General features: G+C 43.7%; 1 long non-coding RNA gene across 5 annotated transcripts in view; it reads right to left on the bottom strand.

Annotated features, from left to right (window-relative positions):
• The window catches only part of LOC143902398 (uncharacterized), a 122,705-nt gene that overhangs the window by 35,058 nt on the left and 69,666 nt on the right, over positions 1-17,981 (bottom strand). Inside the window, exon 3 of one of the 5 annotated variants that reach the window (XR_013258356.1) lies at positions 6,232-6,743. The exons of the other annotated variants lie outside the window; for them this stretch is intronic. This is a non-coding gene — a long non-coding RNA (uncharacterized LOC143902398). Of the gene's footprint in view, positions 1-6,231; positions 6,744-17,981 lie in introns of those variants that run through there. 5 annotated transcript variants of the gene reach the window in all.

Below are 17,981 nucleotides of genomic sequence, written 5' to 3'. Positions count from 1 at the left end.
GCGTCGAAATGTTTACGATCACGGCGAAATTAAAAGTACCGCTAAAATATTGCCCCTAATACGTATGTGGTAGTTGCTGCCGCTGTCGCTGCGCTGTCCCCGGCCCTCTTCAGAGGACCCCTCTAAAGCCACAGCCCGCCGCTACCGTTCCCGCACTCTTCGCCCGAGCGATGGCACGCAGGACTATAAGACTGACGACGGTCGTTGAAAATGAGTGCGGGCGATTCGCGCACGGCCGGTTGGTGACACTTGGCCGGTGCGTAATTCAGTCGCCGCACCTATGCTTTTTTTCTCTTTTCCTCGCGGACGCGCGTACACGGCGCCGATTGCTTCGGTCATTAGTCAAATTAGGCTAACGATTGCGATGCGCGTCGCCTTATCTCTGGCTGAAAAGCGAATAAAATATCCGGAGATAAATCGCGCGCGATAAATCCCACAGGAAGGAAATTAAACTTCATCGGCGACACGTTCAATGATTACCGAGATAGTCCTCGGTAGGAGATACGTTGTCTATCTACATGAGATGTTAATTTACACCGTTTCGATTTGCATAATGTCGACGGTCGGATTTCCGGATGTTAGCGGAGTTTTTTTCCGCTCCGGTTGGTCGTTGATTTCTCGCACGTGTAAACGGGTTCGGGACACCCGCATATTATATCGCGAGTAATCTTCGGCAACAAGGCCGAGTTAAGGATTTAGGACTTTTGCCGGGTGACGGACGATCGCGATAAACGAGCTCGCGCGGATTTACGGAGGGGGCCGCACGAGTGCGCGTAGCTCAAAGGCTCGCTGGTAGAACGGCAGTGACGAGCAAAAGGAACGTATATTTCGGACAGCTCCAGGCGGACTCTGGCACGTCGCGCGCCTTCGGAGCGAATCCCCCTCGAAGCGATTCCGTTGCGTCTCCTCGCGATCCGATGTCGAGGACCGGCTGTCGGGGCCCGACAACCTCCGGCGCACACGAAGCCTTTGCGCGCAACCACGATGATTTTTACGATCCTGATCTGCTAACGAGTAGCCCAGCGCCTATTCCATCGGGAGTCTTATGCGGCGATAATTCTTCATTATCGTACATTGTTGCACGGCGGCGCGCGGCGTCGAGCACGCACTGTCTGCGCTCATCTAAGTCGGCTGACGCCTCTCCGCTTCGGGCTGCGTGCGCGCCGGAGATAAGTTTTTTCTCTTATGAGAGACCGCATCGCGGAGTAATCAGGATGCACTTTTAATTGCCATCGTTTTTGTCAGGCTAAATTTGACGTTTACGAGCGGGCAGCAACGCGCGCCGGCTGAAAGACCCGGTCGAATAATTAACCACAAAGTAGTCGATACGAATTCGGTATTCATTATGGCGTTATCTGCCAGCTTTCTGCTTCTCTTTGCTCGCAACGAGGACGAAACGAAACGAGCTTTGAGTGACGTAGCGGCTTTAATCTTTCTCGCTCCTAGGATTAATGTATGAGAAAAAACTTTCGTGTGATTAAACAAACGAGATTTACAGAGACGTGTCTGCAAGGAGAGTTCCATGTTGCCGTTTAACTTTTGACCATTTATTATAATAACGAAATGAAGCAGAGTTATCATATATATATACTTCTGCATGTAAACGCATTAATAATCGAAAAAATTTGTTAATGTCAAAAAAATAAATGTGACACATTGAAATGCTTATATATACAGCGGTAACATTTAGAAGAGCAAGCGCGCAACAACATCGATAATATAATTTTGCCGCTTCGGATGAAGGCTCATTCCAAGTGTCGTCGGGACGACGTTTTCGACGATTAATTATCAGAGCATTAATCTGCTCTCGTCGGCTATATATTTGTTAATGAGTGTGAAACGAGTTCCTCAAGGAATGCTCTTTGAATGCGATCACAGGATAGCTGACTGTAGTTTTCGTATTACGATTAAACATGATTTATCGCCCGGACTGCGCCTTCCGTGCTATAGTAATTCCATCGGCACGTAATGATATCCCTCGAAGGAGGGAGAGAGAGGAAAATTCTGCAGACGCAGAAGCGCGCATCGCCGTCGCACAAACAAAGAAGCGCGGCCTTCCGACGTGCTAATTATGCGGAGCAAGCGCGACCTTCTTCGTGTAACATCGGAACGCCTGAGTTGGACGAGTTCCCAATTGCTCACCGCGATATTAAATGCTGCGACAAGTCGCGACGGTGGAAGATGAGCTACGGCCTCGCATTCGTCACGATTTTATTACGCGACCATTTTTAATTGTAGTCTTAATGACGCGCCCGATCCTTTCTGGAACATTGCGCTCGTTACTCCCGATTTTCTCTCTTTCATTATTGTTGCGCACAGAAATAAAAGAAGTGTCAAATTAAATCTTATAATAACAATTTCAACTTTTAATTTCAACTTTTTTCTTGGTTGAACGATATAAATAACTTCATCAACCATCACTTCATTCAACCAAGCCTGAAGTGATGGCCGAACTCCGACGGGATAATTTTGACCGTTTTCTATGTTCCGGCTTATATCTGTCCTTATCTAACGAGATATTTGCGATTTATCTGCTCTTGTCAGATTGCAACGCCATATACACTGCGTGTGTGTACATGCATAAAATCAGTTATTGGATGAAAAATCTTTCTTATTAGGCTTATCTTAGTTTCAATGGTGCCACGCTGTTCTTTGATCTGGTCCGAGGTGCGGGACATCTTCGATTTGTACACGTAAGCTATATAATTTGTATATAAGCGAACGTTTTCTTGAAGTGACAGCTTTAGGTACAAAAGGTGCAACACCAATTAGAATTAAATATATTTTTCTTAAGTTTTTAGTCTTAAATTTACTATCCCGCACATGATTTCTGTACGTAACTTTATACGTGTAAATGAGTTTTCCATTCTGTAAAGCCAATTCGAAGAAAATTGATCCAACTAAAATGTCGGTAATTGCCGTGACTCCGGGATCTCCTTAATAACGCAATACATATCTCATTTCAAGATTAGATTGTTGCCTACCTATATACGAGTATATATATAAGTCTTGATTTTTGACACTTCTTTTATTTTCTGTGTGCGTCAGACAGCTTAATCTTCGATTCTATTTATCTCATCGTGCGGTTTGCGTGGCAGATCCACATTTTAGTGAATACCTATACATAATACTTATTATTGATTATTGATATGCGTTCGCGCGAGCGATTGACCTTAGTTTCAATGAGGTTCGTCCGTGTGGTTACCGCGTGAGATGCGGGTACGTCCCTTTTCGCGAATCATTGGCTCCCGCGGCACCGTTTCCACGGAAATGACATAAATCTTTGTCGTCGCCGCCGCCGCCGCGAGGAGTCTCGTACAGCCTCGAAAGCACTTAATCACAGTTACCCTTATTGAGCTTACAGATTTATCCACGCCCAGTAGCCTCGGTCCTATCATGCCGGGCGGATGATTACCCAGCTGCGTACCAAATGATGCGCGAGACCAGACAGGAAGGGTACAATAAAATGCCAGGAGGCACTTCATTATGCGCGCTCGTAACGCATTCAAATAACGCGTAATAGCGCCGCGCTTTCGTTAATGTCAAGTTATACTCGACGCTGCTGCGACGGCAGGCAACATCGACTCCCACGCTGGGCGCAAGTACGCTGTGAACAGAAGGGCGCGCGCACTAACTTTCATAATTATATAGCTGTAAAGACCGCGCTTCTCCGGTCGGAAATCTTAAATCTGAAACCGCGAGTACGCGGGAACGGGTTACGCGCGCGGAATAGCGTTAATAAGTCTGCGGCTCGAAAATCGGAATTAATATCGCGTCACCATTCATCTTACCGGCGGTAATTTATCCCCGCTGCCTCTCCTCCCCCGAAGCCGTCGCCGCGCGAACTCCGCCGTCGTCCTCCTCCGGGGTATATAGCGGTGATTTTTGTTAATGCGTAATTGAATTTACGGAGCGTGTCTACTAGATTGTATCTGGGCTATAGATTTCAGCCGGGCGATAACCTTGGGAAGGCGTGGACTGTGGTTCGATTCAATTCCCATTTATAACACCGTCACATCGAAAGTGGCGCCGTAAGTATCTACAGCCGATTGTAAATACACACGAGTCCCGCGGATCGCGGCGCACACACGCGGCCACGTGTATACGTAGGGGTAACACAGCGCCGCGGTAAAATTCAATCAACTTCTTGCTTTTTTTCTCTCTTGCTCCCGCTCACCCTCTCCCTTTCTCTCGTCTCTCCTCCGGGCCAGTCCGACACTCCAGATCCCTCGTCAAATACTCGCGGATATGCGGCTCCGTCCCTTCCTTCCTCGTCATGTGCCGCGGTAGCGAGTTACGCCGGTTACGCGCGCGGCGATCCTTGAGAACTCATTAATATTCGTCCTATAATTGATACGTACCGATACCGATCGCGGGAGAGAAGGTACGACCTCGCCGAACAAAAGTTAATAGCTGTCCTCGTTAATTCGCGGGACTTACTCTTTGGTAATGAGTGAGTTGAACGCGTATAATAACTCGTGATCTTCGCTTCGATTAAGAAAAAGAGGAACCGTTTCAACGCGGATTATTCAATGCTCAACAGGCACATTGAATTCGCTGAGGATGAGCCATCATCTTCAGCTGTTATAGAGGCAAGTGCCAAGACGTGTATCGTGCATTATAATCAATAATATATTACATAAAGAACAAATAGTACCTTTATCGAAAATTTAAGACCTTCTCTTTTGTCTTTGTTCGCATTTTCTTGAACGTTGAAGGTTGAAGTGAAGGGATCTTTGGGATCTAGGAAGCACAAGAGAGCGTGGAACATGAATGTGATGCTATTTCAAGCCGACGCCTCCGATTGTCACTTAACGGAGTAACAGTCCTCGGGCAAATGGTTAGAGCCGATTAGAGCCAGACGTTTAGCCTCGCCTTCGTAACGCGATAGCGCGTGGGTCGCGCTACGCGAATGTTAATTGTTTACCGATCATACTTTATGAAGGCCATCATTCAGACGCCCTCCTCGTAAGGCATGCCTCCGTACATCGATTCGACATTTTCTAACGAGTTTCCGCTGCGAGATATCGGGGACGCGATCGGTAGAGCCCGAGGCGGACGCTGCCACGAAATATTCTATGGTGCTTGTGAGTCAAGTCCGTCGTACAGGGCAGGTTAATTTCGCTATTACGTCCCTTCCGTTTCACACGGTATAAAAGTCTCGTTTAATTAATTCTCAGATAAACGCGAACTAAATCGTAAATAAATTGAACAGTCGCGGACAAAAGAGGAACGCCGCCAAGTGCGTCGTCCGTAAACTCGACGTCTAGAACAGGTAGGAAGAAATCATGCAAGAATGTTCGAACGGAGAAGCGACTCTCCTGTGCCAGCGAACTTTGTTGCGTTCATTAAGAAGTCAGAATTAATTTCGAATAATTCTTGTGCGATGGAAATGATATTCCATCGGAGTAGCTCGAGGATACGAATTAAAAGATCGAACACAGAATCGGGAGAAAGCAAAGCTGCTACTGAAATTCCGATATGATCGTTGGATAAAATATATTGGCCAAACTAGGACGAGTCCCAGGATGTATCCACGGGGAAGAAATTCGTTCCGTCGTGCCGGCCAATTTACCGGCAGTATCAGCAAGACATATCGAAGTTCTAAATTCGCGATTTGCACCAAAGTTCGACACTGTTTGCGCAGCATACGCCACGGTTAGTTTGTCGGTGGTCACGTGAGACCAGGTCTCACGTCTTGTACCGATACTATAGCTCACATTCTGTTGGCCGGACACTTGGCGACGACCCATCCCTCATCCCTGTCGTAGCTGTCCGAGCTTCCAGGTACTGTCCAGTCACTGAACTCTCGAGCAACTTCTGTTATTATAAGTTAACCCCAGACCCCACGCCTCCAACCCCACCAGCCTGCTCAGATTATGGCCATCAGCCAGCGACCCGAGATCTGGGTAACGCCGCGCCCAACTTTGCTTCGTTTGTATAAGGAAGCGTCTCAGGCCATCCGAAGAATAACACGTTCGACTACTTGTCCCTTCTTCAGCGAGATCGGCGAAAGTACTTTGGTAGCTTCAATTCCGATAGCTTCGAGAATGTCTCTATCTACTTCTATAATATCGTCTATTTAATAATATATATCGACTTGATAATCCATATATGCCATTAGTAAAGATATACAAAATTAAGGTCTTTATACATATTGATATTTAGAAATAAATGCGTGCTAGGGCTTTCAATTTTAGTTTAATTAACTTATAAACTACAGCAAATGCATAGAAGATTGCTTGAATGTTTGTCAATTTTACAAATGTAGAAAGATTTCAGGAGCTTTTTAATTTATGTCGCAACAAATCACTGTAAAAATTGTTCACTATAACGAAGTGCAACGTAGAATCTGCTGAAGAAATGTTTGAGTAATCTGCGAGGTTAAAAATCGCGTACATATTCGACTTAAAAGGGCGATACACTTTTGGAGGTAGTAAATGCAAAGAGAAGACAGCGAAGAGCAGTCTTCTTTACGAGAGCGGAAAGTTGCACTGGAAATATAAAGCAAGCACGTCGCATATAACTTACAATCAGCCAGGCTGGCTCGCCTTCCTCTCCGCTTCACTCTAGACGTTTCTCCAGGAGCTACTACACAGGGGTTTACCTTGAACTCTCTCGGCATCAAAGTTCGACTTAGCAGAATTTATGACAACGGTGATGCTAAAACGTGCTAACTTCCAAGTTCCACACGATTCAAGAGAATTCTTGCTGGCTGCCTGCCGAGCAAACATCGCGCCCGTCTGAAATATTCAAGAGACGAGCGCTAGGAACAATAAAATTTAATAAAAGATACATACCGTTTGTACTACCAGCGTCGCGCTAAAATTTTAAGTGGCCCTATTTAAAAAAATGAGCTGTGTAACGACGTGTAATTTTAAATTTATTCTTCTTCATGTATGTATTTATTCGAAAGAGATATTTTCTTCAACGAGTTCGTATACCCTTTCCCTTATAATCGGAATGTAAAATTATCTTATCGTGTTATTTATTAAGTAGCTCGGAATTATTCAAATTGATTGCCATTGTTATTTTTGCATGCATTATTGTACATTTTGATAAGAGAAGAAACCCCAGAATCTATTTACAGTACATTTACGTACAAAGTTAGCACTTATCGCGTCCATTTCGTATTGGCATTGATTTCTTTAACGATATAAGTAAATGGCGCGGGGTTCTGCCAGTCGAACGTGACGAGTCACATAAAGGCTTACTTGTATGGAGCAGCAAAGGAATCGTACTTTATGGAAGAAAATGTCGAAAACAAATAGATAACTTAATTAAAGCCGCCGGGGTCCGTTGAGAATCGGTTAATCAATTCACACTGTACCCTGTATTACACGAATACGCATAACAATCACGCTCATAAACCAGACACGATTTCATTAACTTATCTCTTTCACCAGTATGCATGCGTGACTTGAAGAAGTAAAATCAACCAATTATATTGCCCGTGAAAGCGACCGAATGTACCTCGTACATTTTTATCCTTAAGAGCTCGCCATTTCGCTCAAGGGCGTCATTATTATTCGTACGACACTTTATACAGTTCCTTGGATAGTTACGACGAGCGTATATTCTCTTTGCGACAATTTAACCAATTAAGATAGCATCTTCCAAGAGGATTATTCGATTTTCATAGTCGCGGTGAAGTATTTTCCCCCTCAACAAACTATTGAAACAGCGACGGTTGGTTTTATTTCAGTTGATTATACTGTATCGATTAATCTCGAATAGCTCTTAATCAATTCAAATCTTTGCGATTGATGCTACGCTTAATCATCCGGTGGTTAGATGATATAGGCGACACTACCAATTATCACTTTTTGAACTGGAGTAACTACTGGCGTTTAACTCGCTTGATTTCATTCGATCGACGATCTGGACGCGCTTCGATCGTTAAGCCTTCTTTGAAAACGTATACTCGGAACACGCGATGCGAGCCGGAGAATCCTTGGACGCGGGATGCGGGCAGTGGAAACGAAGTTTACTCGCGGAGCTAGACAGAAGTGTATCTGGATAGCTGTTGGAAGGGCGACAATAGATATGCGGCGGACAGCACAATGGTCATTGTAAATCAGGGCATTTTAAAAATCTGACAGGATATATGTTGACTCGGCCTCGTATATCGTGTCACACACGGCTTGCAGTGCCGCCCATTAAATACAGCATTATGCTATCCAACAACCGGACCGACCTTAGGTACGTAATGGTAATTGCTGGGATATAGTCCGAACGCCATTTTCGGCGAGTTGCCATTCCGAGGATATCCTTCATGGACATCCTCTTTCTTATGGGCGCGCTTCACTCTCTTGAATTACTATCACTTGAGGGCCGTTATTTGTATTTTAAAAGTTTTTTTTTACAGAGAATTGTTACAACTTGTCGATTACACCGTTATATTCCAAGCTTTCCATAGGCTTATTACAAAAGTCTCGAGGAGCGAAATATTTTTCCGAACAAAGGAAAAGACCCAGAACAGGAGGAAGATAAATGCGGCGAAAGAGATGGAAGGAAAGACTGGGGGCGGGTTAGGTCAAGCTGGTCGGTCTAACTGCGAGTAGACACGCAATAGACTCTCCATAATTTTCTTACAAATATGAAGCGAGGCCTATGCAATGGCAGACCGCAAATGCAGACCGGCTTTCAGCACCTCCTTTTCTCTATCTTTCTCGCACCGCACTTTACGCGCTTTCCCCACTCCTCTCACCTTTTGTCTTTAATCAGCGGGGCTCTGATTTACGAGGAATTAAAGCGGCTCTCAATCACCGTGACAGTACTACCATCTTACCACTTCATGAAGATCGATAGATAACATTGCTTCGCGACGCGAACTAAGTAACATTATCGCCGCGAACAATTAAAAAAAAGGACGAGGCTGCGGAGGGAGAAAGGCCAACGAGCGTAAGTAAACCGCTCTCTATGTAATCAATCGCGGCATACCCTAATAATCAAGCACATTGATGCTCGATTTTTTCACGTTGACTAACGACGCCGGGAGCCGCGGATATTATTATCGGGCGAGCATGTAATTAGCATTAATCCAGAAATTATTATTAATTGTTCGGTGCTTACGGCCCAACTGTCGAGCAACGGTCTTTTCTAGCGCGCGCGGGCAAGAATAAAGCCTTTCTCCTCTCGTGCAAACTAGTTATCAGCGAGCAGGTGACCCGAAAAGGATACGCTTGCGCTGATTTCTAACATAGGTGAGCTCGTAAATCTATTTGCCGACAGGGCAGCCGGTCTATATCGCGCGATCACAAGGACGTTAATTAACGGACGACTAATATATCGATTACTTACCCCGGATTGCGATTACCGCTTAATGCGAAATTATGGCTTCCCGGCTCTATAGGGTTTCGCGCTCCGCATGCGTTTTGCAACCTACTGGCATCGACGGCAAGTTTCTCGAGTAGTGAGATAATCATAAGCAGGTATCACTTGAGATGGATTATGAAAATAGTTTACACTTAATAATATACTCTTTAATTACATCACTTTGATTTTCGCAAATCTCAAAGTGTGATATTAAAATTCCTGCCTTATTTTCTTTATTATTATACATCTTTGCGATTCATGTAACTCTTTCGATACCTGTTTCATATAAAATATTAGATTCTCCTTTCAAATATCATTCATCTGTTCCCGTGTAATCAATTATTTTCCTCGATTTTATAAAAAAAAACTTGTAAATTGAAAATATGGTAACATTCGTTATACCGATAGCATCAAATCTTTTGGTAAATATGATTCATGATCTACGGAAAGCCCTTCGCGCATTAAAATCGCCAAGTTGAGAACCAGCGAAGTAACCCGTAAGTTAGAAATCCAAACGGTAACAAGAGGTTACGTTTAGGGGCAGTAAGCAGTAATATATTCCGTCGGAGAAGTGAAGCATGCATATTCTAGATATATTATAAATAATTACTCAATTATATCTTTGGAAAGGCAATGAATAAAGATGTCTGTTGCCGAGCTGTAGGCAAGGAGAGGGCCGGCAAGCTAATAAAAAAAACTTGCGTTGAATATTCAAACGCAACAAACTAGGTACACGGGGGTGCTAGGAGGAGGACGCGGGGCGAAGGAGAGGGAGGGAAAGCTTATTTCAAATGGAGATCCATATTATACCCTCTTCTTACCAGAACGTACTTTTGTTCCCAGATTTCGCGATTTTCGCTGTGCTCGAGTTCGAGCGGGTGGTGGAAAAAGGGGGACGTACTTGAATTTCTAAACGGCACTCTCGGGCCGCCTATAAACCTCGCAATAAACGCGATCGTTTTATCGATGACTAATTATTGCATTAATCGATGCTCACGAAAACGCCTGCCGTGTGTATTCCGTGTGGCGACCGTTTTCGTTTGAATTGCCGATATCGCCGATCGGGAGTGATGAGATACAGATTAGATCTTTACGGAGTTTCGATTTCGATAAATTAGACGTGTGATCGTGATTCGCGAGCGTTATAATTTCTTGATTCTGATAACGGATTGGGTATCGGTGACGTGAAAATTTATACGATCAAATGGATCCACGCAGGCCGGATAGTGACAAAGTGCAAGTACGTGACACAATTCCGAATTAAAGTCGACAAAATCAGATGATTCCTCGATACGTCGGCGTCGTTGAGATATTATGGATACAAACGCATTGCATTTTTAAATGCAAACTCGTTAATCTTACAGCTGTCCATATCAAGAATAGTAGAATACATTATCTATTTATGCACATGATGTGATATGTATATTATATAAATACACAATAGAAATTTCTATTTTCACTATTCATAGATCGACTTCAAATTTGTCGAAACGATGGGAGAAATTGGTATCCGAGAAATGATTTGATAGATTACGATACCCTGTATAAATATTCGGAATATATCCGAGCAATCTATTCGAGGATAGTGTACAAAGCTAACTAAAAGTTCTATTTCAGTTTATCTGATATGTCCAATATGTCACTTAAAGATCGAGGAGACGTGTTTAAAGCGGCACCTGTCGCTACGGTGTCCGATGCTTTCGAACAACCATCAGGCATGAATCGTTAACGTAATTCGCGCGAATCATTTATCTGTTAGCTGATGGCTGGACTGTTCTTCCCGCCGCATTCATGCTGTTGCCGTACGAAAAGGTTGAAAAACTTTATTGGGGCATAAATTTGCCCCGGCGGACACGATAACTTTAAAATATTACGGAAATGAAAAGCTTTCGCCGACGCGTGCAATGTTTGCCTCCTTTTCCGCGAAAGATAATGCAACTACGGCCCGGATTTACGGGACGTTGTTTTGTAAGTGGACCTTTCTCGTCGGCGAAAGATACCGTGAATTTAAAGCCGGCTAAGCTACTTTTTCTCACTTGTTCGCGGCGAAACGTCCCCGACGAATTTTCTTTCGACAATTACATTAGGACATACTTCAATGCATTGAGCGTAATTCGAGTCGTTTTGGTTTGGTTTAAACTCGCTATAAAATTTAGTATGCGAGTGCCGCAATCATCGACGATATGTAACAATAATAATTAACATGTTAAATACCCAGAAGATATGTATCATTAAGAATAATATGGTATTCAACAAACATATCTTAGATCACGTTATTTCGCTGTTAAAATCATAACGAAGAGATTTAGCGATACCAAAATTATTTCATCACAATAAGTCGTACGTACGTAATGATCTTTGCTCTCTCTCTCTCTCTCTCTGAATAATATTGTCTTTGGTCTAAATTGGACTGTAAACTTCCGAGAAACGTCGAACACGAGAGCACTCGAGCTTCCACGAGTCCGGCGCACTCGAAGTCAAAGAAACCCGTCGTCTCGGGATTTTCGCGCATGAACGAGACAATATTTTCATAAGACGCCAGGCTTAAGAATCGGCATTTCCGTCTCGATGATTTTCCGCATGCACAGATAAGGCCACCCTCTGCCGGACGTGATTGGCTTCTGATAGAATTACGAAGGGTGGACACACGGGACTGCTACCCCAATTCTATATGTGTGTGTGTGTGTGGTGTTTATATGTGTGCGTATATGCGTATATGTGTGCCCGAGAGCGCGCGCGCGCACATGGCACGGTTCACACACACACAAACGAGAGAACCACAAACGACCCTCGCTTAAAACAAAGGACGGAGGATGCTGCGTCGCTCCGGCGCATCTTCATATAGTCGGGATCATATTAAGTTTATTTTTTGTCTCTTCGCATGGAAACGGGAAATTGATGAGGTCCTTTCTATGGTGTATAGGGATGGAGAGGACGGCCGTTGTGTGTGTGGCTCTCTCGTGTTTGGCGACCGTAAGAAGCAGCGACGTCGATCGTTTCATTACGCTGAATAGAAATTGCGCGCGATGTATATATATATATATATATATATATATATATATACATGACGTTTAATTTAGGTCAATTTTACTGCAAATTTGATTCTAATATTAGATCTACGTTATTTATGAATTATATCTGAACAGAATTACATTGGGACTACACGTACATGTGCACACACATTTACAACAATGACGAGCCGAATTTAACTCGAGCGAGATAGAGAGTCCAAATATTTCCCAGTGACTTGAATATTAATTATTATTTGAATAAATTTCTATTTGTACACATGTACTTTAAATGATTTTTAATAATCATAAATATTACTTGTTTAATTTTACCTTATAGAGTTCAACGGATATGGATAGAAGACGGTGTTGCTCCTAATATATCGGACTACATGGGTAGGGTAGGGGTGCGATGGGGTCGTGAAATTGAAAGATTCGTATGGCATTCATGCCAATTTCCTTTCGATGCGATTTCATAATTTTATTGGCAATTTGCGATCCATTTACCGCTTGCGTACGGATCGCGCAGCCGCTGCTGGCCGCTTTCTCGATCGCGTTCCGCCACGGACCTGCCACTTCCTCACTTGCGTCACCCATATTTGGGGGTCAGGATATTTTAGGGTTACTCTCCGAAACGGAATCTTCGTCCGAACGAATTTACGAGTGACGGCGCGCTGATTCGATGTACGACTCGATCCATGAAGGGTCTTCCCGAGGGGGTGTTCGCGTAATTACGCAGTCCTAAAGCGGGCGAATATTATCGAAGCCTCGCAGCAAATGTAATTTGAAAATCCTTTCGGGGTTTCCGTCGGATGGAAGGTGAAAATATTTTTTTTTTCTACGATATCGCCCCGGTAGTAACGCCAATGAATTTTGAATACCGCGAATGGAATATTATCGGTTTGCGCGTTCCGGAGTTTATAATACACTTTATCATCAATGAATTTCACTCGGCCAGTTGCTACCTTTCCGCGAATTATTATTTGATGTTCTCTCGGCGACTTTGCTGCAGAAGCGCAATTCTTTAGCATCTTTGATGTCTTATACAACAATATATCACACAATTTTTTTAGCCATAACTTTTCAGTCATGATATAACTTGATTATTAATAATAATTTAGTTTATTTAAACCGTTTTAGAAAACCTAATATACTTTATTTTAAAAAAAATTTTTAAATTTTTTAAGTTATTGATGGATATTATGCATCTCTTTGTCTTTAGATTACATTTACCCGTTTGAAATAAAGATATTGCATATCAAACACTATAATCTTTATTTATATAATTTTTATTATTCTAAAAATTATAAAAAACATATTTTATAAAAATGTGCATTTTGTTATTTAGATTAAAAATATATATATACCTTATATATATATATATATAGTTTTTAAAATCTTTTTAAAATCTAAAGTAATCTAATAAGAAATATTTCTCTAATTCAGGAATTTCAACTCTTGTTTTTGTCCAGTAGGGACAATTAAAAAGAAGTTCGATAAGTTCTCTCGATAGACGCGTTGAGCGTACGACACTCTCACCCTCTTGGAAGCGCTTTCCAATCCCCGAAGAGCCGCACGTTTGGTTAAACCGACTATTTTCGCGACGGACTGTACCCGCATGCCAACAGCGTCGGTCGCCTGAAAGTCGAGCACATCATTTTATCTCCATGATAAATACGCTACATTTTATGCGCATTATTTTGCGCCCCCTCCATCCGCACGTGAGAGCTGCCCAAACCTCCGATCCATCCCCGAGCGCCCCCGCGCCGCCCCGCTCGCCTCCTCATAGCGTTTCTCACCCCCTCGAGCGACACATACGTGCAACGCGGTTGTATCTCTCCATGCTCGTCGTTCGCAACCCGACGACCCGCTGCCCCGCCGCCCTCCGGCCTCCGGCCTCTCTCAGCACCGCCGCCTCCTCCGCCACGTCCTCCAACCCCTTCCTGTCCTGCTCTCTCGCGCGTCCGTCCGTCCAGCCACCGCCACCCCGTACACAGCCCATCTTTTTTAATGTTAGGCAGTTATAGCCGCTGCGCGCAGCGCGAGCTGTCCCTCTCCCTTTCTCTCTTTCTCATCGCCGCTCTCCTCGTTCTGTCTATCGCGCTCTGCATTTCTCGCTCTTTCTCGCTGTCACTGCCTCCCTCTCCCTCGCTCGCGCGCTCTTTTGAAAAAAAAAAAAAAAAAAAGAAGAGGACTTAGGTCAATTTTTATCACACAAACCGGCCGACCGAGCGGCGCCCATAAAAAATGCCTCTTTACGTATGGCGATTGGTCCGCAACGGGCTTCGGGGGTAATGCCGAACCGCTCTCTCTTTTCCTCCTCCCTTCGCGGCCTGCCCTCCGCCGTTGGCATCTCTTTCCGACACGCATCCTCCGGTTCTCTTCCCGTCCTCTTCGTGCGCTCTCTTGCGCTTCTCTATCTCTTTCGCCCTTTCCTCCTTTTTTTTCAACGCGGGGAAAAAATGCGCGCCGCCCGTCGATTGGTCGAGGGGACAGATGACGTAGTGAGCGACGTGCCACCCCCCGGCTTTGGGGGTGGGGATGCACGCGAGACGGTGGTGAGAGGGCGCGCGGTTGAGTGCGAGCGCCGGCACCGCCGGGTGCATATATCGAGGGGGTGTTGCATGCCAGGGGCAGGAGGGGGAGGGTGACAGGGAGAACCTCAGATCGAATTGGAAATATTATTATACGAAAAGAGCCCTCGGAATCTCCGTGCGAAGAGGGCTAGCTCTTGACTGGCGCGCCGCTTCTGAACGCGATTTGATCCAGATCGATGTATGCACATGTATCTTCCATACAAATTAATAATTTACTTGTGGTAATCACTTTTATATTACATACGCTCACGTGTAATTAACATATATTCTAAGAAGCTAATATAAAAATATTTATATAATAGATTTACACAAAGTGTTTAATAAAGATGAAATAAATGCAATATGTGTAATACATTTTGATATCATAAATCAACCTCAAGTTGATAATCTCAGACGACGTTTTTTACGAAATTAAATACGACGTCCGAAACGTATTTCGAAAAGACACGCGTATTATCGATACGGGAAGAAAATAATTAGAACATTTGGCATTCCGACGTCAGATTGGTCAGTCAACTTGTTGAATTTCTCGCGATAATCCGCGTCCATCTCCGGCGGCTTAAGGAGGCTCTTACCCGGCTGCTCTAATCAATGTAGCAACCGAAAAATTATCATTAATAATTGGTTATAAAATTATCGGAAAATTAAATAAAAAAATAAATAATGGTTTTTACATAGTGTAAGAGTAAGTTATATGTTCTATTAGTGTAAATATTAAAATTTATACAATAAGTCAGTTGACTACGTCAGTGCTAAAGAGCAGAATAATAACACGCGCGTGTTACAACGTCGTCTGCAGCAGTCTGCAGCTAAGTGAGGTGTAGCCGTGTAGCGTTGTAGCGATTGATGCGATGAAGAGATGAAGCTAAAAGAAAGATATAACGTGAGAATGCTGAGAGCGAAAATGAAAGGAAAATTCTCGAAAATAAAGGTTGTCAATGCGCGAGAGAATAATTATGCCGTTACCATACAGCGCAGAGAAAAGACATGTACAAGTGAGGTTAGAAAGAATAATTAACATTGTTTACTTTTTGATTTTCAAGGTTTGATTGGCAAATAATGGAAACTTATTGTTTATATAGGTACAAAACAATTCTCCGGAATGTTTGCATGCAGAGGATTAATACAACATTTGTAATATAAACATTTGAAACTTGGCGCGATTTTGACACTCGGAAGATCATTCGCCTAACCTGTCGTACGTCATATTAAAACTACAATATCTTTTATAACTCATCGTCAACACCAAGTTTTCTTCTTATCATTAGAAAGATTATTATTTTAACTACAATTTCTTAGTTTTTTGTTTACCTGGCTCGCAAACTTGCCAAGAAAATACATCACATCCGGTAAAAATTTTAGTGTTTACCATATGCCCTGTGTTAAAAATGCGAATTTTAATACTGATATTTTTAAAATTTTTATCGTCAACCTATGCTAAAGTTTTGGGCATCGGTTCGTTGTGGTTCACTTTACAACATAATTTAATTTCGTAAAGATCTGTCGTTTTATGATCGAGGTAAGAGCCTTTTTAAAAGAGTCCTAAAACATCTCGCGATAAAGCGCATCTCGCGAAAAGGGACGAGCGTGTGATATATAATATGATGCGATGCATAAAGCTTTCGGAAGGTACGAGCTGTCGGCGCGATCGCGGGAGAATCGAACAGCGGCGGCTACGACACAGTCGTACATTTTCGTCCGCGCGGGCAGGTATTTGTTTAGCCAGCACCTCGATATGACATGATCAGCGCATTAACCCCGCTCGCATTTTTCCATCCGCGCGGTCCTCTTCTGGCTGGCGCCTGCCTGGGATGCGTTTTTATCGATTCGTAGACCCCTGCCCCTCGCGACGGCGCCCGTGTATCTGTATGTCCACCTCCACACTGCCGGCGTACAAAGCATCGATAGAGAAGCATACAGATTGGACTGGGCGTCCCTCTTTTTCGAACGCAACCCTCCCGCACCCAGGGACACCATCGCGGAACTTCCGAGAGCCTCGGAATAGTAAGGCCTCGTGTAGCAACGCGTGTTTCCCTTATGCTCTTTTGCGCTGTTTTCGTAAATATATCCCGCGGCAGTCTCGGAAATATGTCGCATTTGTTTCTTACTCGGACTTTATTTTTCGCATTTAACGCCGAATTTCGACCCTCCACCTGTTAAGTTATGATTGGATTATTTCCACCGGAATAAAGTTTGATCACGATATTTTCGAGCGATCTTACAGAGTTTTATTACGGAAAACAATGAGAACGTTTTTATTATAATAGATAAGGAACTTCAATAAATGATCAATATTACTATACAAAACGGAATAAAAAAAATCCGGAGTGTTCAGAACATTAGAGGATTACAGGATCGATGAAACAAATATTTTTAACCTAGACAAACGTGTGAATCTTCGCTATGAAAATTGTCTTGCTGAATTTTGGAGCGAACGTAAATTTCACGAAAAAAAAAAAGAGATCCTTTTTGCGATCGTTCAGGCCATTCGCCGTCGAATTTTTTAAAACCACTTTAAATTTACCACCGGGCTGTAAAAGGTGGATAATAAGTTTTATGGGCCGTGCCCATCGACCATCTGTGATCCGTCATAGGCTGGCATCCGCGTTACGTCCGATTCGCTGCCGATACATCGTCATGGATGTAACGTGCAGGGACGGTGTAACGTTACATCCGGTCATGTCCGGCGAATTTCCGGTATTTGCGGATATGTCGAAACACGGGGATTGTCTGCTACTCTCTCTCGATCGTCTCCAATCGATGCGACGCGATAAAGAGAGAGCTTCCGGTGCGAGATGTCGGGCTGAGCAGAGCAAAAAGATTGACCGGAGAAAAAAGCAGGAAGTCGGGCGCCGCGGTCGGGGCTTTTATCGCTTACGGAAGTGCCAAACACCTGTGGAATAACGGCGCGGCCAAGTACATCGTTGGCCGAAGAAAAACGAAAGTATTTAGCACGCGAGAGAACCCGCAAGATAGGGTTTTATTGCTCGCTGCCGGCGTGCCGGTCGTTCATATGCACGCGCGGTACACATATACGTTGAGGAGTAAGATCGATACG

The sequence above is a fragment of the Temnothorax americanus genome, unplaced genomic scaffold, assembly GCF_048541705.1.
Source record: "Temnothorax americanus isolate GAGA-0224 unplaced genomic scaffold, ASM4854170v1 Scaffold4, whole genome shotgun sequence".
Lineage (NCBI taxonomy): Eukaryota > Metazoa > Arthropoda > Insecta > Hymenoptera > Formicidae > Temnothorax > Temnothorax americanus.
This window is presented reverse-complemented; position numbering and strand designations above follow the sequence as displayed.